A 25,986-nucleotide genomic window follows, 5' to 3' on the forward strand; every position below is an offset into this window, starting at 1 on the left:
ACGGGTTCGTGCCCCGGTCCGGGAGGATCCCACATGCCGCGGAGCGGCTGGGACCGTTAGCCACGGCCGCTGAGCCTGCGCGTCCGGAACCTGTGCTCCGCAACGGGAGAGGCCACAACAGTGAGAGGCGCGCGTACCGCAAAAAAAAAAAAAGAAGGAGGAATGGAGACTTGGCCCTACCCTCAATAAGCCCTGGGGAAATGGGAAGGAAGGGAAAGGGAAACAATAACTGAAGGAAAAAGCATCTAGACAAAGGGTAGACTATAATCAGGAAGAAGAGTTAGAGTCATGAAAGCAAAGCAAAGAGGAACTTAACCACGTGTTAACTTCTGTTGCTCTTTGAGTTCTCTCTGGGGACACCGATAGCATTCTTGGGAACTGGTCCTCAGAAAAAGGGGGAATTTCTTTGCGTGAGATAAGAAGAACTTATTTTTGCTGTTGGCACATTTTCTACTTAAAGGAGCTTCACTACCTCCAGTCTTTCCCACATGCAAGTGTTCTACTTCTGAAAATGGTATCCTAAAATACACAAGACATTATTCACTACCTGTGTAGGATATGAGAATTAGAAAAAAGTATCCCCCAGCAGTTTTGCTCATATTTATTAGAGTGGGCCAGGACATTTCCCATAAAAATGAGTAACTCCCAGCAGAAAAAAAATGTATAGCATGTGCTGATCGTGAACAGAGAGTATTTATATACTATATTTTATCACCCACAGACCCTACAGAGCTAGGTTTTTCTCCTGGGATGCACTGTTAATATTTCAACCTCTGCACATGTCAAATGGAAACAAAAATTGTTTCAAAAGGTAAATACAGTGCTGTCTTTCTTCCTGGCACAATACAGATGCAGTATATTTAACTAGAGGTACTATGAAAACCGCGTGTTTTTTACAAGATGTGGCAACATTATGCAAATGGCTTAATCCAGTTAAATTCTTTTAAGTGCTATGTGTTACACAGGGTTCTTTTGATTGCAAGTAATGGAAACCTAACTCAAATTTACTTAGAGGGAATTTATCGGTTGATACTGGAACATCTCAAGTTATCAAATGAAGGGTTAAATAACCAATTCATTAGAAGGACAAGGATGCTGTTAGCCCTCAAAAATAAATGGACCAAAGTTTCAAAACTGTTGGACTTTCTTTCTGTGTCCCTTATCTTTCCTTTTCTATGTTGGCTTCTTTCTCTTTTAGTTCAGATTTCTTCCAGAGTGCAGGAAAACATACTACTTGGCCTATCCAAGGCTTCATACCCTTCAGCTTTTAACTACAGAAGAGGCTTTATCTTCTCTTTATTCCCAGTTGGAAAATCCAGGTGAAGAATTCTTTTGTTTTTTTTTTGCGGTACGCGGGCCTCTCACTGTTGTGGCCTCTCCCGTTGCGGAGCACAGGCTCCGGACGCGCAGGCTCAGCGGCCATGGCTCACGGGCCCAGCCGCTCCGCGGCATGTGGGATCCTCCCGGACCGGGGCACGAACCCGTGTTCCCTGCATCGGCCGGCGAACTCTCAACCACTGCGCCACCAGGGAAGCCCCAGGTGAAGAATTCTGATTGTCTTGTCTGTGTCTGGTGCTCATCCCGCAGCCAACGCGTCACCCTTGCATCAACTGTCAGAGTGTGCTCTTTTCCTTGCGCTTGGAGTGCCTTCTTCAGATGTTGATTATCTACCAAAATGGAATGAATGTTACTCTCTTCCTTTCAGTTCAGCACCAAGAGCAGCATCATGAGAAGTAAGCTCCGATGCTGAAGATCTTGTGTGGGAATTCTGGATGGGCTACTTGTGAGCTGAGACCTGCAGAAAAATGACCCCACTCTTCGAGTTTGAGTTTCCTGCTCTGTAAAATGAGAAAAGAAGCACTTTCTCAAAAGAAGTGCAGACTGATGCAACATGTTGTGAGTCTTATGTTCATTAGCTTGAATGCAAGAAACCACAAGCAAACGAGGACAGAGTGTATCATTCCATTTTATAAAATTCTAGGAAAGGCAAAACTGTCTTACAGTGAGAGAAACTCAATCTGTCCTTGGGGGTGTGTTGGAGGATGCTGAATGAAAAAGCATGAGGGTAAAGGGTACAAGCTTTCAGCTAAAAAATGAATGAGGTCCGAAGATCTAATGTACAACACGGTGACTGGAGCTGATAACATTGTATTGCATAATTGAAATTTGCTAAGAGAGTGGAACTTAAATCTTCTCACCAAAAAATAAAAATTAAAAAAAGAAGATAAATATGTGAGGTGATGAAGAACTAATTAACTACATTAATTAATTCCATGGGGAGAAATCTTTCACAACACATCGCATATGAAATCACCACAGCGCACACTTTAAATAACTTACAAATTTTATGTGACATTTATACCTCCATAAAGCTGAATTTTTAAAAAAATATGTATTTATTTATTTGTTTGTTTGTTTAATTTATTTGGCTGTGCAGGATCTTCGTTGCCACGTGTGTGATCTTTAGTTGTGGCATGTGGGATCTAGTTCCCTGACCAAGGATCAAACCCGGGTCCCCTGCATCGGGAGCATGGAGTCTTAGCCACTGGACCACCAGGGAAGTCCCTGAAATTTTGAAAATACAAAAGAGAAAAAAGAAAAAGGCAAGAAGGATCTTTCTGGGAAAGTAAAAATGTTCTATGTCTTGATTCGGGTAAAGGTTATATGGGTGTATATATTTGTGAAAACTCTTTGACTCATATACCTAAAATATAAGAATTTTATTTTGTATAAATTATGTCTTGATAAAGTTGAGTTTATTAAAAGGTGTGTCTTTCTTCAGAGGGTTGAGATGAGCATCAAAATGAGGCAGGGCACCTCAAAGCCTTTGCAAACATAAAGTGACATACACATTTTAAAAATTCTATTTAATTGTGTCTTTGGCTAGTTTGCTTAGTTAAATTAAAATGGTAATACAACTAAACATGGGATCAGACTCTACTACCATAAATGACTCTTGTCCCTTTGGCAATGTCTCCTCTGGGCTCTTCCCACTCTAGGAGTCCAGTTCTCTAAATCCCAGGTGGTAAGGCTTTTAAAGGTATCCCAACCCCTGGTGTCATTTGTAGCCATTTGGTCTTCAGGGAGACACAAATTGCAACAGAGAAAAGTGTACTCATGGCAAGAGGTACCATTGAAGTTTCCTCCCCCTGCAGGATGGCGTTGCTTCTGACCTCGGTAAGGCTGCCTTACTATGCATTTCAGTTATTTCTTGCTGCTTAACAAAACAAAACTACTGCAAAAACAAAACTTAGAGTTTAATACAGCAATGATTTATTATTTCTCATGATTCTGTGTGTTGGCTGGGCTCAGCTGGGCAGTCCTTTTGCACACGGTGTCAGTTGGGGTCATCCACGTGAGTGCATTTAGCCAGGAACTCAGCTAGGGTTGGAACACCCAAGAGGGCTGCACTCATATTTGGCACCTCAGCTGGGGTAGCTGGAATGGCTGGGGGTTGCCTGGGCTTCTCTCTTTCCACATGGTTTCTCATAACTCATTCATCCAACCCAAGCTCCCTTCTGTGGCATCTAGATACCAAAAGGATGAAAAAAGGAGATGCAAGTCCTTCCCAAATTCTGACCTCAGTAGTCTCAGAAAATCACTTCCACGTCATTCACTGGCCAAAGCAAGTCATTAGATCATCCCTAATTTATGAGATGGGGAATCAGATGCCACTTCTTGATGGGAAGAGTTCCCTTCGGTGGAAGGATGGGAAGAATTGTTGGTGGACAGCTTTACACACAGCCTACTGCACTCTGCCATTCACTTCTTTCACCCATTATAAATAGTTAAGTTTAAGGTCAGTTAGCCCCAAAGACGTAGGCTACAAAATGAGGGCCTCATTCATTCACATATTCATTCATTCAAATAACAAGTATCAAGAATCTATGTGCCATGTGCATTGTATGCTATACACACCAAACCCAAATTCCCTTCACACGATAGGTCAGGAAACCACCCAGTACCTGGAGCTGCAGTCTTGGCAAGGTCAATCACACCTTTATTAAATCACATGAAGAAGAGTTCCCATTTGCCTGGCTTTTAGGAAAAATAGACTACTTTGAAGGTCACCGGCCTATCCTCTGGATCTAAGAGGAACTTCTTTATATTTCCTCAGCTACATCATAATTTTTTCCCTTTTGAAAGAAGACTTAGGAACAGAGTGAATAAATAGAGAGAAATAGCTGTTTGTGTACATTAGGGCAGGATCTACTGAAAGATGGAATTGGGTTCAGTCTTATTCTATGAATTATTCCATTATTGTCATCTATCCACTCCATAAAAATAAGTGCTTGCTATCTGCTACATCATAAACACTTCTATTTCCTGATGTAGAGGAATAACCCTTTCATCTACCTTCACTTTAAGTTTAATAAAGTTTCAGGCCCAGCTCCCTACTGGCATTTGTTAAAAGTCATAACTCCAATAGGCTTAATCCTGAGGAAGGCTGGGACTGGGAGCCAGGTGGAAGCCTAGCTGGAGAGGTCCAAAGCCAGGGTATTAAGACCCCTTTCCTTCAAGTGTATGGTACCCTCCTCAGGGACACCAGGGTCTCCAGTGGCCAACTGCCAGGTCTCTTCCATCAGCTTGGTGCCTTTGAGTTCTTTTTTCTTCTCCCCTTCTTATCCTGATAAAACCTTACTGATTCTATGACCTAATCCCTCTAGGGTTAACTGAATCACAAAGGGATGTTAAAGATTGACAGCAGCTTCCTGTGTTACCTCACCAAGACACATTTGCATTTGGACTCTCAGAGCGGAAGCAAATGATCCCATTAGGCACAAAGCCCTAATGGAACCAGGCAAAGGCATGAGAGAGATGCACTGGGGTCAAAGTCTCATGGCAGCATTCCTTACTTCATAAGATGTATGCAGCTTTTATCTGCCTATCAAATAAATTTGTCTGCTTAAAAAACTCCATGCATTTTCTCCTGGAAACTTTATTTTTTTTAAATGCTTGGTGGATGGTTGTCAAGAGACATATCAGAAGAGAGCCCTTGATTCCTTGTGGAAGCAAGTCACTGGAACACCCTCATTTGTTTTTGTCAGAGGACTCTACTACAGAGCTTTGGATTCTGGGAATTGATCAAGACCAAGAGTTTGAGGGGGAAATGAGGTCAAGGTCACTGCCACACCACATGGCTGGGGTTTAGCTCAATGTTGGTGTGTGGGATTGCTTTAACAATGTGAAGCAGGTTAATAAACAGAACATGCTATATTTTGGAAAATGAATGAAGCCCAGTCCTGGGAGACTCTTGGGTGGAGTGTGTTAACCCTCTCCTGAGACAGAAATGGGACCTCTGAGGTTTCTCGTGGAAATTACAAAATTTGTGGAATTGAAAACAGAGAAGTGGCCAGATCTTAAAAGCTGAATGAGAATGACTCATTTGGGTAAGGTACTTTGCAGCCTGTACAAACATTGCTCAGTCACTGTCAGGACTGGAAACGTCTTTAGGTGGGCTCTGAAAAACACGCTGTGGTTTCAAATCATGATGACCACAGAGAAATTAATTTCTCCTCGTCTTTGTTTCCTCTGTTTTAAATGGAGATAATAAGAGTATCTACCTCAGATGTTGTGAGAAGTAAGAGAGAGTCTGGAGCGTTTTGAACAGCGTGTGTCCCATAGGACATGCTAAGGAAGTGTTCCTCATTATTATTTGAGTATTGTCAACTCCTTATCATGTCTATTGCACATCAGAATAGCTGGACAGATTTTCCCAATAACGATGACTGCACAGACATCTGCCTATCAAAGAGGGGGCTGGCCCAACAATATGCTGTATGATAGGAAGAAGGTGGGCTGATTTCTCAGGCCTCTTGAAAACTGAAGATACTGTGGTTTGAGGAATCCAAGTTTCAGACGAGTAATCCACCATTTGCCTACATGTCCAATGGTGAATGAGGCATTGACTCATTTTATGAAAGCTTTCCTCCAGGCTTCCAACGCTAAGTAACAACACTTTTCCTCCTCATCCAACTAACCATCTTTCTCTCCGAGCATCAGGTATTCATTCCAGGACCGAACATCTGTGTTTCATCACCAGGTGACCCAACTGTTCTTTTATCTTTGTCAAAGTCCTCTGTGTGTTCTGGACGGTGCTCGGCCAGGAGCGTATGCATTTTTATGGCAGAATATAAAGTAAGCAAACACAAAGCTATATAAAGTATAAAATGGCAAGTTGAAGCAGCAGAAGTACCATAGGGCGGCCCCAGGCAGAAGTGTTAAAAAACAGATATTAACCCTTGAGAAGACTCAGCAAAAGCTTACAAAACAGGCATAATGCATTCATTCAACTCTGAAAATGATCTGGGTGTTTTCAGCAGGGACTCTTCAGGTAGGGCTCAGCATCATTGATAGAGTTTCTGTGAGCAGTTTTTTCAAACTGCGAGAAGTCCCAAGGACCTTCTAGATCTGGGGAGTGAAGAAGAGTCTCTGTCAATTAGAAATTAGAGGGGAACGGCATTGACTGTTGTGAATGAGCAACCAGATCAGCTTTTTAAAAATGCAAGTCAGGGCTTCCCTGGTGGCGCAGTGGTTGAGAGTCCACCTGACGGTGCAGGGGATGCGTGTTCGTGCCCCGGTCCGGGAAGATCCCACATGCCGCAGAGCGGCTAGGCCCGTGAGCCATGGCCGCTGAGCCTGCGCGTCCGGAGCCTGTGCTCCGCAACGGGAGAGGCCACAACAGTGAGAGGCCCAGATACCGCAAAAAAAAAAAAAAAAAAAAAAAATGCAAGTCAACTGAAAAACTCTGATTTATCCATTCAACAATAAAAGCATGTTTGAGCTTTTATGGTGAGGTATCTGTCCCCAGCCCTCTCTACATGTAAGGGATGTAAACCTCCCACCTTCCTGTAGTTTAAAAATCTGGTGAAAATGACAGATAATACATAAATAATCAAACAAATATAAATTCCAACTTCAGGTAGCGCATTGAATAAAAATGAAACAGGGCAAGAAGTAGAGACAACAGGGTTGGGGGTATTGTAGAGAGGGGTCAGGAAAGACAGAATGGTCTGGATCCCTTGTTTCTGGAGTGCTGTGACTGAGTCAAGGGAAGTCCCTCTGTGTGATACTGATGGAGACAGACTCAACTCCTCCCCCACAGATTTGTAACTATTTCTGACCTTTGGTCAAAAGGTGGGAAAATAGAAATGATTAACCTGCAGGCTTTCCTGAAAGCTAGCACTAGCAGACTTTTTTTTTTTTTTTTAAATTTATTTTTGGCTGTGTTGGGTCTTTGTTGCTGTGCACAGGCTTACTCTAGTTGCGGCGAGCAGGGTCTACTCTTCGTTGCGGTACGCGGGCTTCTCACTGTGGTGGCTTCTCTTGTTGCGGAGCACAGGCTCTAGGCACGCGGGCTTCAGTAGCTGTGGCATGCAGGCTCAGTACTTGTGGCTCATGGGCTCTGGAGCGCAGTCTTAGTAGCTGTGGCACACAGGGTTAGTTGCTCCGCAGCATGTGGGATCTTCTCGGAACAGGGCTCAAACCGGTGTCCCCTGCGTTGGCAGGCAGATTCCTAACCACTGAGCCACCAAGGAAGCCCACTAACAGATTTTTTGAAGTGTCTTTCAGCCCTGTAACAAACTCTCCTTTATCCATTTATCTCCAGAAGCTGAGATTCACTTGTCCCCAAGTAGCTTGAAAACTAGTCAGAGGAAACAGTGACAGTGCTTTAAAGGGTTTGCTATTCCTCGATTTGCAGAGTCAGTATAAACAGACCATGTTTTAAAAGGTGAGCCAGAAAATCCCCAAAAGGTTGAAAAATAGAGAAGCTAAAAATAAATGACTAAAAGAGAAAAGTTCCTGTAATTTTAAGTTTAAAATACGAGGTTGAGTAATCAGGAAAGTATTTTTACTGCCTTGTCAATATTTTTCCTGGAAGCTCAAGTAAATAGACCTTCTTCAGATCTGCAGTGTGCGTGCCTAATGGTCTTAGGTGTCTCTAACCACAGAATAACTTTATCCCTAAGAAATAGAGCAAACAGGAACTTTGTGGGTTTAGCATTCCCCACAAATAACTCAATATATGGATGTATATAAAAAAGGTTCAGTGCCATAGGACAGATAATTTGGGCCCATTTGAGAAGTGTTTCCCCTCTAGTGGAATCTTCCATATGAACATTTCCATGCATTGAAAGGTAGTCCTTTTGCCAAGAGTGATCATCGTATTTTCTGCATCATTTGTACTCTCTTTCAATTTACTGTTCAGTGCCCAGCAGAGGTGCAGAAAGCATGAGAGGTTGTCCCTTTTCTAAGTTGAGTCCTCATTTATTTACCCTGCTGGTGAAAAACCCACTGGCTTTCATCTCCTCTGAATCTGCAGCTAGGTGAGGCAGGGGGTCACAAATGTTGAACAGAGTCTAAAAAGGAGAAAATTTATCATAAGAGCCTTCAAGCACACATTGTCCGCAGTTCTAGCTGTCCCTGGGTTTTACGAGGTATTTGCCCACAGCCCTGATGTTCAGGCCAGGGGAGCAGCACGTGGTTTTGTTGGCAGCCAGGAGCTCTGTCTCTAATTGGGACATGCTTCCACTGGCTAATTCATAAGGTTGTACTGATTCTAGGGTTTAACACAAATCCATCACTTGAGTAACTAGCACCCCTCAAACCGTGGATCCTTGATTATTTGATGCTGGATGGAAAGCAAGTGCTGGGAATTGTCAGGGGAAATGAAGGGCAGATCAGATGCCCATATATCACCTTGAAGGCCACCAATACAGTGTGTGCTTTCCAGTCAGACATGACTAATAGGTCGTCAATCTGGAATTGGCCAGTGTGCAGCCTGCAGGGTTAACAGAGAGGAAGGCTCACTCTCTCTTCCAAAAAGTTCCAATATGAATATCTCCATTTGTCTGATGGCTTCTGACTGAAAAGATTTGAAAGATCACTTGGAGCCTGGATTTTTTGAACTGGTAAAAATTAATAATTTCACCCCAGAAGGAAAAAATAATGTTGTTCTTCTAGGTTGTTTAGCAACTTCTGACATCATCAACATGCCAAAACTTCCAGTTAATTCAGTCAAAAAACCCAGTCAGACCAGTCATTTTCAGGCAAATAAAAGCAGATACTTCTTCAAATAGCAAGTAGCAAATTATTTCCAAGACATTGTATGGGTTGAAAATATCAAATGCTCCAAGAAAGCATTAGATAAATCTGTTATTAATCAACTTAATACAGTCTGTCATGGAAAAGCTAGCATATCCTATAAACATCCATGAAATAGACAACAATCACACTTTGATACAAAATGGCCCCAAAAGCCAACATGCAATGATAAATGTGAATTCCTTGATGTTCTTGAATTTGATATAATGTGGGCAAAAAATAAATGAATAAATAAATAATCATCTGAGCATTTCTCTGTTATGTTGATGTAGCCTTGTTTTCATTCTTCCCAGGACATATTTGAGATGACTATACTGTATACCAGTTTGTCCTCACCATCTGACACATCCATGACATTTCTTCCTCCAGAAAGGCAGTAAACAGTAAGCAGACAAGCAACAACTTTTTTCCCACAGTGTCTTGAGTCTGGTCTTGTTTATCTTTCTATAACAATGGAAACAGATGTATTCCTATGCTTACAGCTTCCTAGATGTATTACTCTAAAATTCCATCAGCTGTTCAGAGATGTTGCTAGTTTTGAAAGGAGTGAGGGCTTTGCCAAATTAATTGCTTGACTCAAGACATGGCATTTTCTGCATGCGAAGCCCAATCTCTGCAGTAGTTGGGGTCCTGTTATAGTGGACGATGATAATAAACTCTCAGCAAAGTGGACCTCCAAGTGGAACTTAGTGTTCCTGGAAACACTGTGTGACAACAATAAAGACTTGGAGCTCAGAATCAGTGATGAATAAAATTGCCTTAATCCTGCCATCAGCTTTGGTCAGAATTGATCCCAAGGCCCTGTGCAATAGTTGGTGTCCGGTTGAGGTCGAGTATCCTGGGTTATGGGAAAAAACAGACCCAGAATCTGAATAGAAAGTAGGCCAAACGTTATAGAGTCACACTCTAACTGTTAGAGAAGCCTGTTTTGAAAAGAGCGTCTTTCCTTTTCTCTAAATTATAGTAATCCTTCACTAAGGGTGCTTGCATCTTCCACTAACCTCTTAGCCTTTACGAAAAAAGTATACATTTTTGTCTTCATAATTCTCTGTACTAATGTGCTGAGCAACATAAACTTAGAAAGATGTTCAATTTAAGGCTGTGTAAAACACAGAACCTAACAGCAATAGTGAAATATACACTTTTTTTTCAACTGCACACAGAGCATTCGGCAAAACTGACTATATTCTGGGCCATAAAATAAACATTAACAAATTTAAAATGATAGAAATCATACAAAGTATGTTCCTGGATAATAAAAGGATTAAACTAGACATCAATAACAGAAAGATACTTGAAAAATTCCTTAAATATTTGGAAATTAAGAACCCATACTTCTAAAAAACCCATGATTCAGATGGGCAGTCAGGGGAAATTTTAAAACACTTTAAGCTGAAAAAAATTAAACTATACTGTAACAACATCTACTGGATACAGAGAAAGTTATGCTTATAATCTACCTACATCAGGATTGAAAAAAGAGATATCACTCAGGACCCCACAGACAAAAGAAAAATGAAATGCTACAAACAATTCAGTGCCTTCAAAATGCAACAGTTTAGATGAAACTGACTTATTCCTTGAAAGACACAAGCTACAAAAATTTATTCAAGAAGAAATAAATAACAAGGAACATCTATTACAGAAATTGAGTTTGTAGTTGAAAACCTTTATACAAAGAAAACTCCAAGCTTGGATGATTTAACTGGGTAATTCTATCAAACATTTAAGGAAGAAATAATACAAATTATAAACAATCTCTACTGGAAAATAGAAGGGGTAAAAACACTCCCCAACTCATCTAATGAGATCACCATTACCCTAATATCAAAACCAAACAAAACATTACAAGAAAAGAAAACTACAAGTCAATATCCCTCATGAATATACACACAAAACTCTTCAACAAAATATTTGCAAATGAAATCCATCAGTATATAAAAAGGTTGCTAGGTCATGACCAAATGGTGTTTATACAAGGATTACAAACTGATTCAACATTTAAAAATTAATCAATATGGAAGAAATAGAAAATATGAACAGACCAATCACAAGCACTGAAATTGAAACTGTGATTAAAAATCTTTCAACAAACAAAAGCCTAGGACCAGATGGCTTCACAGGCGAATTCTATCAAACATTTAGGAAGAGCTAACACCTATCCTTCTCAAACTCTTCCAAAATATAACAGAGGGAGGAACACTACAAACTCATTCTACGAGGCCACCAGCACCCTGAGACCAAAACCAGACAAAGATGTCACAAAGAAAGAAAACTACAAGCCAATGTCACTGATGAACATAGATGCAAAAATCCTCAACAAAATACTGGCAAACAGAATCCAACAGCACATTAAAAGGATCATACACCATGATCAAGTGGGGTTTATCCCAGGAATGCAAGGATTCTTCAATATACGCAAATCAATCAATGTGATACACCATAATAACAAACTGAAGGAGAAAAACCATATGATCATCTCAATAGATGCAGAGAAAGCTTTCGACAAAATTCAACACCCAGTTTTGATAAAAACCCTCCAGAAAGTAGGCATAAAGGGAACTTTCCTCAACACAATAAAGGCTATATATGACAAGCCCACAGCCAACATCGTCCTCAACGGTGAAAAACTGAAACCATTTCCACTAAGATCAGGAACAAGACAAGGTTGCCCACTCTCACCACTATTATTCAACATAGTTTTGGAAGTTTTAGCCACAGTAATCAGAGAAGAAGAAGAAATAAAAGGAATCCAAATCGGAAAAGAAGAAGTAAAGTTGTCACTGTTTGCAGATGACATGATACTATACATAGAGAATCCTAAAGATGCTACCAGAAAACTACTAGAGCTAATCAATGAATTTGGTAAAGTTGCAGGATACAAAATTAATGCACGGAAATCTCTTGCACTCCTATACACTAATGATGAAAAATCTGAAAGAGAAATTAAGGAAACACTCCCATTTACGGTTGCAACTAAAAGAATAAAATACCTAGGAATAAACCTACCTAAGGAGGCAAAAGACCTGTATGCAGAAAATTATAAGACACTGATGAAAGAAATTAAAGATGATACAAACAGATGGAGAGATATATACTATGTTCGTGGATTGGAAGAATCAACATTGTGAAAATGACTATATTACCCAAAGCAATCTACAGATTCAGTGCAATCCCTGCCAAACTACCAATGACATTTTTCAGAGAACTAGAACAAAAAATTTTACGATTTGTATGGAAACACAAAAGACTCCGAATATCCAAAGCTATCTTGAGAAAGAAAAATGGAGCTGAAGGAATCAGGGTCCTGACCTTAGAATATACTACAAAGCTACAGTAATGAAGACAGTATGGTACTGGCACAAAAACCGAAATATAGATCAATGGAACAGGATAGAAAGTCCAGAGATAAACCCATGCACATATGGTCACCTTATATTTGATAAAGGAGGCAAGAGTATACAATGGAGAAAAGATAGCCTTGTCAATAAGTGGTGCTGGGAAAACTGGACAGCTACATGTAAAAGAATGAACTTACAACAATCCCTAACACCACACACAAAAATAAACTCAAAATTTATTAAAGACCTAAATGTAAGGCCAGAGATCATAAAATTCTTAGAGGAAAACATAGGCACAGCACTCTATGACATAAATCACAGTAAGATCCTTTTTGACCCACCTCCTAAAGAAATGGAAGTAAAAAATAAACAAATGGGACCTAATGAAACTTAAAAACACAGCAAAGGAAACCATAAACAAGATGAAAAGACAACCCTCAGAATGGGAGAAAACATTTGCAAATGAAGCAACTGACAAAGCATTAATCTCCAAAATATACAAGCAGCTCATGCAGCCCAATAACAAAAAAACAAACAACCCAATCCAAAAATGGTCAGAAGATCTAAACAAACATTTCTCCAAAGAAAATATACAGATTGCCAAGAAACACATGAAAGGATACACATCATTAATCATTAGAGAAATGCAAATCAAAACTACAATGAGGTATCACCTCACACCGGTCAGAATGGCCATCATTAAAAAATCAACAAACAATAAATGCTGGAGAGGGTGTGGAGAAAAGGGAACCCTCTTGCACTGTTGGTGGGAATGTAAATTGATACAACCACTATGGAGAACAGTATGGAGGTTCCTTTAAAACTAAAAATAGAATTACCATATGACCCAGCAATCCCACTACTGGGCATATACTCTGAGAAAACCATAATTCAAAAAGAGTCATGTACCACAATGTTCATTGCAGCTCTATTTACAATAGCCAGGACATGGAAGCAACCTAAGCGTCTGTCGACAGATGAATGGATAAAGATGTGGCACATATATACAATGGAATATTACTTAGCCATAAAAAGAAACGAAATTGAGTTATTTGTAGTGAGGTGGATGGACCTAGAGACTGTCATACAGAGTGAAGTAAGTCGGAGAGAGAAAAATACCGTATGCTAACACATATATATGGAATCTGGAAAAAAAAAAGGTTCTGAATAACCTAGGGGCAGGACAGGAATAAAGACAGACGTAGAGAATGGACTTGAGGACACGGGGAAGGGTAAGGGTAAGCTGGAACGAAGTGAGAGAGTGGCATGGACATATATACACTACCAAATGTAAAATAGATAGCTAGTGGGAAGCAGCCGCACAGCACAGGGAGATCAGCTCGGTGCTTTGTGACCACCTAGAGGGGTGGGATAGGGAGGGTGGGAGGGAGACGCAGGAGGGAGGAGATATGGGGATATATGTATATGTATAGCTGATTCACTTTGTTATACAGCAGAAACCAATGCACCATTGTAAAACAATTATACTTAAAGATGTTAAAAAAAATACACAGCAAAGGTAAGTTTTGAGGGGATGAAATTTTTGTGTATCGTGATTATGACGGCAAACACTTATTTCTCAGAACTCATAGAGCTTTATACCACAAAGATTAATTTTTCTGTATGTAAATTTTTTTAAAAAAAATCAACAAGGTTGTTGTTGTGGGTACCCAAAATGGAATACAACTTAACAAATGACCGTAGGTCTATCACGAACTAACAGCATAACTACACCAAAGCGGGTAGGGAAGAAAAAGAATTAACCTAAATTACTTTGGAATAGAGTATTTTGGTCAGATATGGTAAGACTAAAGAATAAAAGAACTGTGAAAATCTGTAGTTAGTAAATTTGCTTTTCTCAAGGGAATAAGTTAGCAGTTCTGTGTTTATCCTAGGGTTGAACAAATAAAAAATATATTAGAAATAATGAGAGCCAAGTTTCCCACTGTCAGAGAAGAAAGTGACAAATCAGCCAAGGGGCAAGGTTAGAATGAACATCATGGCATTGGATTGGAATGAAAGGTATCACTATCAGCTCATTTTTTAAAAAATATAAATACAAATAGAAACAGAATAAACATAGATGTATGTGCATGCATGAGTTAGTATGTATAAATATACTTCTAATCTCTGTACACTGAGACTGTCTAGAAGTAATGACACGCTTGTAGCAATGAGCACACCTAGGAGCCAGATCTTTGCTTTTAAAATATCATTCTCAAAAAGGGAACCAGGGGCCTTTGGAGAAGTGGTTTATTCTAGGGTTGGGCAGAGAAAATACAAATGAAACTTGGTGCCAGAAAGTAAGGAAATGGTCCCAGAGGATGGAAGCATGAATATAGAAGCCAACCTAAAAGAGCTCCAAATGGCCAAATCTGGACAAATTTTAGCATCAAAAATAACAACAGTATTAGATTTACTTCATAAAATATAATAAATAATACTCTGTCTATATTGATATGAGTAAATAATTGAATAAACAAATAAATGAAGAAGGGGCAGCTCTTCCTTACAGAAGAAATCCAATTAATAAACATAGAAATAATGAAAATCAACATTAGATCCATTAACTGATGCTAAAATTTGTAGGTGAAAATTTGAAAAGAAGTTGGATATTTGTACTATGTCAAAGTATTTCTTCAAGATATTTATGTATAAAGGAAAACATGGGTGGCTTTACAATGGAGAAACCCATCCGATATCATATTAACCATGTAATCAAGGTTATCATCACCAATAATGAGGTTTATTTATTTCATATGCCCCTTGATATAATGTACAGAAAAGGACACATCTCTTCTGTGGCATTCTGGTAAAAAATTCATAACCTTCATCTAATCATGAGAAAACATTAGACAAATACAAATAGAAGAAAATTCTACAAAATTACTGAACATTACTCTTCAGAAGGGTCAGGGTCATGAAAATCATGAAAAGACTGAGGAACTGTCACACATTATGAGGAGAATAAAGAATACATGACAACTTGAATCCATAATGCAGGATTCCAGATTGACTTCTGTAAAAACAAACAAATGAACAAACACACAAAGAAGACATTAGTGGAAAAACTGGTGAAATCCTAAATAAAGTCTCTAGCTTACTTAACAGATTGTACCAATTTTAATTTCTTAGGTTTAATAATTGTACTATGACTATGCAAAATGTTAACTTTGTGGGAAGGTGGGTGAGAGGTATAAAAGAACCTTACATTCCTGCAAATTTTTGGTGAGTCTAAAATTATTTCAAAGTAAAAACTTAAAAAAATAATTAAAAGAGAGGAATGGGAAATACAAACCAGTCACTGGTCTATAGGAAGGATTGAATTCTGATGGGTGGGATTTTGAAGTCTTCTTGCTATGGCAACAGAGATAGTCTCAGTTCACACTGCTTCTGCTTTCTGAGAAGAACTTTTTTTAAAAATTTTTATTGGAGTATAGTTTTTACTATAAATTTTTACAAATTTATTGGAGTTTATTGGAGTATAGTTTTATTGGATTAAAAAGTTGTGTTAGGGCTTCCCTGGTGGCACAGTGGTTGAGAGTCCGCCTGCCGATGCAGGGGTCGCGGGTTCGTGCCCCGGTCCGGGAAGATCCCACATGCCCCGGAGCGGCTGGGCCCGTGAGCCATGGCCGCTGAGCCTGCGTGTCCGGAGCCTGTGCTCCGCTACGGGAGAGGCCGCAACAGTGAGAGGCCTGCGTACCGCCCGCAACAGTGAGAGGCCTGCGTACCGCAAAAAAAAAAAAAAAGTTGTGTTAGTTTCTGCTGTACAGCAAAGTGAATCAGTTATACATATACATGTATCCACTCTTTCTAAATTCTTTTCCCATGGGAGGGATAAATTGAGAGATTGAGAGAGAAACTTTCTCAGTCATTGTCCTTCCTTCATCTTCCCCGACACTGAACACTAATAAGTTCTTTTCTTGTTGATTGCAGATTTATTGAGGTATAATGGACAAATAAAATTGTAAGATATTTCAAGTGTACATCGTGGTGACCTGATAACATGTATACGTTGTGAAAGGATTCTCCCCATTTAGTTAACACATTCACCAACTCAATATTTATCTTTTGTGTGTGAGAGAGAACATTTAAATTCTACTCTTTTAGCAAATTTCAATTATATTACAATACAGTGTTTATGAACTAGTCACCATGTTTTAGATCAGATCCTCAGAATTTATTCATTTTTTAGCCTAAAGTTTGTATCCCTTTACCAACCTCTCCTTATTTCCTCCATCCCCCAGGCCCTGGCAACCTCCATTCTACTCTCTGTTTCTATGAGTTTGACTTTTATTTTTAGATTACACATATACCACGAAGTACTTGTCTTCCTCTGTCTGACTTGTTTCACTTAGTGTAATGCCTTCAGAGTCCATCCAAGTTGTCACAAATGGCAGGATTTCCTTCTTTCTCATGGCTAAATAATATTCCATTGCATACACATATCACATCTTCTTTATCCATTCATAATTGATGGACAATTATATTGTTTCCATATCTTGGTTACTATGAACAATGCTACAATGAACATTGGTGAGCAGATATCTCTTTGATATCTTGTTTTCATTTGGATATATACCCAGAAGTGGGATTGTTGGATCATAAGGTAGTTCTCAGTTTTTTTAAGGAAGCTCCATGTTGTTTTCCATTGGAGCTGTACCAATTTATTATTATTATTATTATTTTTTTTTTGCAGTACACGGGCCTCTCACTGCTGTGGACTCTCCCGTTGCGGAGCACAGGCTCTGGACATGCAGGCTCAGCGGCCATGGCTCACAGGCCCAGCCACTCCGCGGCATGTGGGACCTTCCCAGACCGGGGCACGAACCTGTGTCCCCTGCATCAGCAGGCAGACTCTCAACCACTGCGCCACCAGGGAAGCCCTGTACCAATTTATATTCCCACCAACTGCGACCAAGAGTTTCCTTTTCTCCACATCCTCACCAACACTAGTTATCTCTTAGCTTTTTGATATTAGCCATTCTAACAGATGTGAGATGATGTTGAGTACCTTGTCATGTATCTGTTGACCATCCATAAGCCTTCAATGAAAAAATGTCTACTGAGGTCCTCCACCCATTTTTAATTGGATTGTTTGTGGTTTTTGCTACTGACTTGTATAAATTCTTTATATGTTTTGGCTATTAACCTCTTATCAGATATGTGATTTACAAATGTTTTCTCCCATTCAGTAGGTTGCCTTTTCATTTTGTTGGTGATTTCTTTTGCTGTGCAGAAACTTTTTAGTTTGATGTAGTCCCACTTGTTTATTTCTGCTTCTGTTACCTTTGCTTTTGGTGTCAAATCCAAAAAATAATCGCCAAGACCAATGTCAAGAGCTTACTTCTTACATTTTCTTCCAGGAGTTTTATGATTTCGGGTCTCACATTTAAGTCTTTAATCCATTTTGAGTTAATTTTTATGTATGATGTAAGGTAGTTGTTTGGTTTCATTCTTTTTTATGTGGCTGTCCAGTTTTCCCAACACCATCTGTTGAAGAGATTACCATTTCCTCGTTGTATATTCTTGGCTCCTTTGTTATAAATTAATTGGTCATATATGTGTGGGTTTATTTCTGGACTCTCTATTCTGTTCCATTGATCTGTGTCCATTTTTAAAACTCTGGTAAATTCTTATTAGTCCATTATCCTTCTAAGCCACATCTAAAGTAAGTGATGGGAACTATGTTCTCTTGGCAAAAGTACAACATTTATACCCTACTTCCTGCTGGTGCAGTTTTGATGTCCTGTAAATTGACTAAAGCTTAGACAGTCATTTCTTTGCCAATACAATTCCCTTAAAAAAATGATATTAGACTTTAGATATTTTTGCTTCCAGTTGTTTTCATGTGTTAGCAAACTACCTAAAGTTCTTTTTTGGACATATTTCTAATTCCTGCTTTATTTCACTATTTCCACTTGTGACACATGCCTATTGCTCACTTGAATGATAACTGCTTTGAGGTCTTCTGAACCACAAGCCTGGTTGGAAAAGCCACTTCCTTGGTCTGATCTTTGTCCATCCTGTGTCCCCTTAAATTAAGGTTACATGTAATATTCTCTTCTATTTGAGGTATATAAAGAATTAGCTTTTCCTAACATGAGAGACTCCAAATTTCTAGGCACTGTCTATTTTCTTTCTTTTCTGTTTGCAAATTAGCCACTTATTTTCTGAGATTCTATCTTTTTTGAAACACCTTGCTAAAGCAGCAAAGAACTGGAAACATACACGAAACTTCTGGCTTTTTCTTGCTTCTCTTTAACCTACAGGCTCAGTGAACAAAGGCCATAAAATGTATTATAGGAAAGAGTTTTAGCAACTGTTTTGTCACAGCATTATAAAGGTCATAAGCTCTCTGGTATGTCCAGGCCAGCTGCTGCCTGACCACTAAGTCAATGTCATATATACTGGTTTAGTTGGAAGAGCCCCACTTTTAGTGCCAATTTCTGAATTAACTAAGATGTAGCTGGGCAACAATACAGTGTCTTAAAGATCAAAGAGGCTTAACAGCAGTGTCCTTCAGAGAATAAAGACTTCATTTCTCTCTCATATAACAGTCAAAGTTGTTGTTCTCCTCCATCTTTCCATCTTGTTTCTCTACCATTCCTTAGTGCACTGTTCTTATCTACGTGATGGAAGTCGGGGAAAAAAGCATGGGAAGTGCATGTGCAATGTTATAAGGGTACAGTCTGGAAATGGCACGTGCCATTCTGCTCACAACCCACTTGAGGCATTTAGTATGTGGCCACGCCTTGGTGCAACAGGTGTTTGCAAATACAATTTTTTCAAACGGTAGGCATTTGCCCAGCTACACTCTAATTCTGCGGAAGAAGTAGAGAATAGATGTTGGTGGACACATGCTCCATCACGCTGTTCTCTTGGATTATCTATCTCTGCATTTTCTTAGTTTCTCTCTCATTTTCTACACTATTTCTTTAGTCTTTTTTGCTGACTTCTGCTCCTTTGCTTAACCCCTAAATAATTGTTAGGGATAAGTGCTCCAGGGACCAGACTTGGGATCTCTCTTCTTATCTTATTTCCTGATTATCTCACCCATGCTATGGTTTTTAGTAACAAAAAAAAATGCCAGTTCCTAAACTCCTTTCTCCAGCCTTGTCCCCTCCTCTCCACTCAAAATGTGGATGATGGCTATCATGTAACCAACTACTTGAGATCTCAATTCAGCACGTCAAACTTATCATGAACAAAACTGAACTCTTCAGTTTACCCCTGCAAAATGACTTCTTCCATAGTATTTTGTTTGTCCTGACAGATGGTAGCATCATCCAGCCAGTTCCCCAAGCCAAAAACACTTAGGAGATATCCTTGATTTATAAATCCTTCCCTCATTCCCCCATCCTATTTGTCAGCAAAGTCTTGTTGGCACTACCTTTAAAATGGATCCTGAACCTGTCTATGGCAGGCTGAATAAAGCCTCCCCAAAGGTTTCCACATTCTAGTCTCCAGAACCTGTGAATATTTTACATGGCATGGACAAGGAAACTTGCAGCTGTGATTAAATTAAGGATCTTCAGATGGACAGGTTACCTGGTAGACCCAATGTAATCACAAGGGTCCTCAGAAGAGGGAGGCAGGAGGATCAGGGTTAGATCAGACAGAAGGTGACAGCGGAAGTAAAGAAAGAAAAGGCTATGTTAGACAAGCCAAGGTGTGAGGTCAGCCTCTAGACACTGGAATACAAAGGAAATGAATTCTCCCCTAGAGGGTCCAGGAGGAACACAGGCCTGCCAACACCTTGATTTTAGCCCGGGAAAACTGATTTCAGACTTCTCAGCTACAGAACTATAAGGTAATAAACTCATGATGTAGAAGCCCTTAAAGTCGTGGCAATTTTTTTCAGCAGCAATAGGAAACTAATACACTAATTCGTGTTTCTCCGTTTCTATGGTTTCTACCATAATTGAGGGGCAGTTGAGAGCACAGATTCTGAAGCCAGACCATCTGTATTTGAATTCCAGCTCTGCCACTTAACTGCTGTGGCCAAGCCCCTCAAAATTCCTGGACCTCAGTTTTCTCACCTGTGAAATGGAATTGCGGTAGGGTTGTTATGAGGAGTCAGTGAGTTGCTATACTTAAAATGCTTGGAACAGTGCTTGGCATATGGTAAACATTTTATAAGTGTTTCCTATTATTGCTTGTGTAATCTAGGACCCGGATATTTATAACATGAACCACTTGAATATTCTTAGCTCGTCTCCCTGTAATCGTCTCTTGCCCCTGTAATCTCTTATTCACAGAGCAGTAAGATTGATATCTTTACAACATAAAATCACATAATCCCCCTGATTATCATCCTCCAAGGGTTTCCCATTGCAATTAAAATCAGATTCAAAATTCTAACTATAGCCTGTGAGGCCTGATCTGATCTGGTCCACTCTCTCTGTTGTTCACTCCCTTTTACCACTCTGCCCTTCACGCTGTGCCTTAAACACACCAAACCCGTTTCTGCCTCAGCATCTCCAAGTGGGCTCTTCCTTTGCCCAGAATGTCATTTTCCCAGATCTTCATATGACTGTCTTGTTCTTGGAATTCAGTCAAGGCCTCCTTCTCAGAAAGGCTTTCCCTCATCACCCACACTAAAATAGCTACCTCTAACCAATGTTTACTCATTTATTTCATGTTTGCCCCTTGAGAGGAGCATACTGCTACATCCCCAGTGCTCAGAATGCTATCTGGCATACTGTAAGTACTCAATAAATATTTCTTAAATGAGTAAACTGTTGGCTGATGTGTGTGAAGGCCATTTTTGAGGTATCATATTGGTGACTCCCACATACATTATGAATTAGGTTAGGATAGCTGTAAATCTTCCCTCTCAGCAGAAAGGCTCTGCCTAAAGATAAAGTCATTTTTCCAGTGATGATTATGTCTCTTTTCTCACGTTTAAAAATTTTTCTTCTTAACAAGTGCCTCTGAGGACATTTTCTACCAAATTACTGTAAAGGGGACTTTACATAACACTGTATGAGAAGTTGAACTATGTTTCACCTCTAAGTCCCATCCCTTTTAGCTCTTAATTCAATTACATTTTTAACTTGTTTTGGTGAAGAGTGAAAATCTGTGTGGTCTAAAGTATCTACTTGAGGTGGTACTGCCTAGCTGCACAGCACTTCAGAGACCGATTGTTGAAAGAACTTGGAACTCACCTCTCAGAAGATGCAAAGAGAGCTGAGATCCAATAGCAAAAGGTGGGTAGATCTTCCATGGTCTGTAGACTAGCTCCCTTGATGTCCTCACATAGTGTTGGCCCATGGAGTGTGGCATTAGTTGGTACACCTCTGTACCCTGTTCTAACATATTTGTTTTTTCACTCTTTACTTCTCAGCCTGAAGCTCTGTGCAAATAGGAAGAGGACTTTTCTCAATCTCCATCTCTCTAAACTCTTTCCAGCACCATCCCTTAAAATTCAAGACACTTCATGAGCCTAAAGTGTATTTTCATATTGATGGGGCTTTCTGGGTGTTTCATTGTGGATCTTATTGGCTAATTTGGAGCTGGTAACCAATCTTTCATTATTTTTAAGATGTAATAAATTGTGACATTGGGGTTTAGGGTTAATGGGAGAAAACAGACCCCTGGAGGGTGATTCACTCTTTTTCTCCCTAAAGACCACAAAGTGTAATCCTAGGGTGGCCTCGTCCACATTGCAAGTGCATACCTGGCATTTCCACTGACAGCTAGAGCGTGCCTGCTATTACTCAGAAGAAAAGATGGTATATCTGATAATCTGAAAGAACAAAGACTCCAGTTACTTCATCTCTCTTGCCTGAGGGCCTGGAATTAATTGTGTTTCTTTATACCCCATCTAATTTTATAAAATCATACTTTTCCATGGTAGTTTACTAATTTACCACCTTATCTAAGATAAGACTTTGCCAACAGTAATAACATTTAGAAAATTCTGTCAGACTTGCTGAGAATGGCTCCTGCCCCCCCACCAGCCCATACACATACATACACACACACACACACACACACACACACACACACACACACACACACCCCTACCTAGCTTGCTCAGACTTTAAAGCCGGTAGCCTCGATCTCTGAGGACATGAAGACATCAGAATGAATGATCACGAAGACATCAGAATGAATGATCTGGTGCCTCAGAAGTTCAGAAGAAAATCAAGAATAACTAAATCTATTCAGAGACCTCTAGGTATCTGCTTCAGTTTCTTTTCAAAAGGTAGAGAGAGTAAAAAGAAATAATTCATCTGCTTTTCAGAAAAACATATCCATGTATTTACACGATACATGTTTATTGTGTACTTACTTACTGTGTAAAAAACCACTATGTGGCTTACCTGCCCTCAAATATGAGGGGATGGGAGAAAAGCAGGGAAGTGGCAAAATTTGGAATGAGCATGGAAATATCAAGCCTGAAGATTCTAAGTAGGAAAGTTGGTGTTTTGGTGTTTGGGGGATAGAAGGGAGCTGGGGCTTTTTATATTCATGTCAACTGCATAGTCAGTTATAGCAATGCCTACTCTACTCTAGGTTTTAAGTAAAGCAGGCTCAGGATACAAAATTCCTCTACATTCCATCACTGGAGTATGGCATAGACATGGAGACTCAGAGGAGGAGAATGGGGCAGAGGTAACCAAAATCAACTGTGCTTCCACTAGTCTATATTCTCCGGGCCATCAAGCAATACACCCCTGATCTTTAAGTATGATATGGTGTATGTGCGTGAGATGTGTGTGCACCGTGAGCATGTATGCTTGTGTGAGTGTGGGGTGGAGTCCAAAGCAAAGCAAAATAGTGTATGTTTCCCTTGTGGCTCAGATTCCATTTGTAGATATAATTATTTGTTTAACATAGTCACACCATATTATGTTACATTCCATGATTTATTAGCAAAAGCATGCTCTTTAAACTCCACTTTCCCAAGCCATGATCATTTCTTGACATGTTTCATTCCTGGGAAATGACATAGACATTTGTTATATTCTCAGACAATAAAATATTGCCTTGCTAAAATACCTTCATGGAATATTAAACACAATGAATGCTGTTCCCTTTCCTGTGTTTATCATATCATATTAAAAGTGAAGACGTAGCCCTTATGTTTTCTTTCCTGATAGACAAGACATTGGAAAGAATGAGTTTAGTTTACCCTTCATCCAACTGGCTTTACTTAGCTATGTCCAAAGCCTCCAACAGTGCCGTTAGAATAGCATTTCAATCATCCAGCTTCTCAAAGGCCATTTTTAACGTACCTTTCTTTCAAATCATCATGAAAAATAAAATCCAAAATTTCTCCTGTAAACTTTCCCTTGGTCTCGACTCCAGATTCAGTGAGTTTCAGGCAGTGATGGAAATTGCAAAGACTGGGGAGGGATCCAGTAGAAGGACTGAAGGATTAATCTCCTTAGAAACTGGTTGTGGACCAGCCTCAGAAATATGTTGTTAATATTTACCAGTCAACATACTGGATCATTCCATGTGCACATAAAGACCATATGAAACATACAGAAATATCAAAAAGTGTTATCTAATCGGAGTGAGTGATTACCTGTTCACAGAGTGGTATATGCACACCCACAACTACACAGATACATACATTCGTTTGGGGAAGGTTTTCCTAATACTATTGACTTTCTGTGTAAAGCAAGCTCATCAGAGAGAACAATAAATTATCCTTTGAGTTTCATCATATGCATAGTATACTAAGGGATTTTTCAGGGCTACATGTAAGGTTAAGTTGAATCCCTAGTATGCCTAAGTTTTTCCAGTTCTCACTGATAGAATTAGTATTAAATGAAGGGGAGCGTTGCTAAACATCAAAATTTTTAGCTAAGGAAATTTGTGTACTTTTTAAATTTTTTATTTTATTGAAGTATAGTTGGTTTACAATGTTGTGTTAATTCCTGCTGTACATCAAAGGGTTTCAGTTATATATATACATATATATATATATTCTTCTTCATATTCTTTTCCATTATGGTTTGTCACAGGATATTGAATATATTCCCTGTGCTACACAGAAGGACCTTGTTGTTTATCCATCCTCTGTGTAATAGTTTGCATCTGCTAATCCCAAACTCCCAATCCATCCCTCCCCCAGCCTCCTTCCCCTTGGCATGACTGTGGAAATATAGCCTAAACAATCTAAAACAACCTCAAGCTTAAAGTCAAATGGTCCAGGTTCTATGCTTGTTTTTGTTACTACTTTGTTTGAACATAGACCAGTAATTATATTCTCAACACTGATTTTCCAGTATTCACCGGAGAATAGATTTGCTCTAGCTGCTTTAAAAGGTGGTAGGGAGAATAAAATGAAGTTACGCAATCAGGGCAAGGTTTATGGGAGGATAACCAGTGCAGCTGCATAGGGCCCTGCTCTCAGAAGGGCTAAGCATCTGGTCTAATGCTTCCCTGTCACTGACTTGAAATCCTAAATAATTTTATCTTTGAGGTTGTGCTTTGTAAGTGAAGTTGGATGGGGGAATGAAGCATGAGCAGAGCGGATACACCAGGTGTCAGCACACGTATGTACAGGCTTGGGTCCTCTGGTACAGTGAGTATGGGGCAAAAGCATCAATTGGGGCAGCAGCAGCCATGGCCATGGCGGAGGGAGAGAGCAGGGACTGTGCACAGTGGCAGGACCAAGACCAGAGGTGAGAGGTCAGCTTGCCCATTCATCCCCAGATCCCGTCCTTACAGCATCTGTACCAAAACTAATTCTCCATTCTGAGCCCTAGAACAGGAAATACCTATGCTCAAGCAGTGAACTTTGTCAGAAAATTATTACAGAATAAGACTGTGCACACAGGCATTGCAATAAACATATACTCATTTATTATTAAAATTCTTTAAAGGATTTAGAATCTCTGGTTTTGAAAACTTCTACAGCATCGCAAAGCAAATCTCCACAAACTTAGATACAGGAATTAAAGACTGTTACAGTCGGGCTTCCCTGGTGGCGCAGTGGTTGGGAGTCCGCCTGCCGATGCAGGGGACATGGGTTCGTGCCCCGGTCCGGGAAGATCCCACATGCCGCGGAGTGGCTGGGCCCGTGAGCCGTGGCCACCGAGCCTGAGCGTCCGGAGCCTGTGCTCCGCGACGGAGGGGCCACAGCAGTGAGAGGCCCGCGTACCACAAAAAGATTGTTACAGTCCACAAAAAAGAACATTATTCTCACATGAAGCTTCAGATAACTAGCTATTAACAAGGCAGACAATTTTAAAATCATTTTTCCTTTGTAACTGAATATATTATAATATAATGTTCTGAATTGTATATAAATCTTGAAGCCACCTTTGTTTCTTTTATATGACCTCTGCAAGTTACAGGAAATGTTAGAGAAAACAATAAAATGCCATTGTGTACATTTACATTGAAAATTAAATTCAGACTTATATGATGTGTATAAAAAGTTAAATCTTTTCTAAAAAATTGTTCTATAAAAATCATCAGCTCTAGATGATTTATTCCAATGTTGTCAGTCTATAAAATACTATTAACAGCTCCAGTAACAGTTGCATCAACAGAATTCTTCTTAAAATTGAAT

The sequence above is a fragment of the Delphinapterus leucas genome, chromosome 1 (genome assembly GCF_059928025.1).
Source record: "Delphinapterus leucas isolate spDelLeu-1000000601 "Yukka" chromosome 1, BTC_Dleu_Yukka2, whole genome shotgun sequence".
Lineage (NCBI taxonomy): Eukaryota > Metazoa > Chordata > Mammalia > Artiodactyla > Monodontidae > Delphinapterus > Delphinapterus leucas.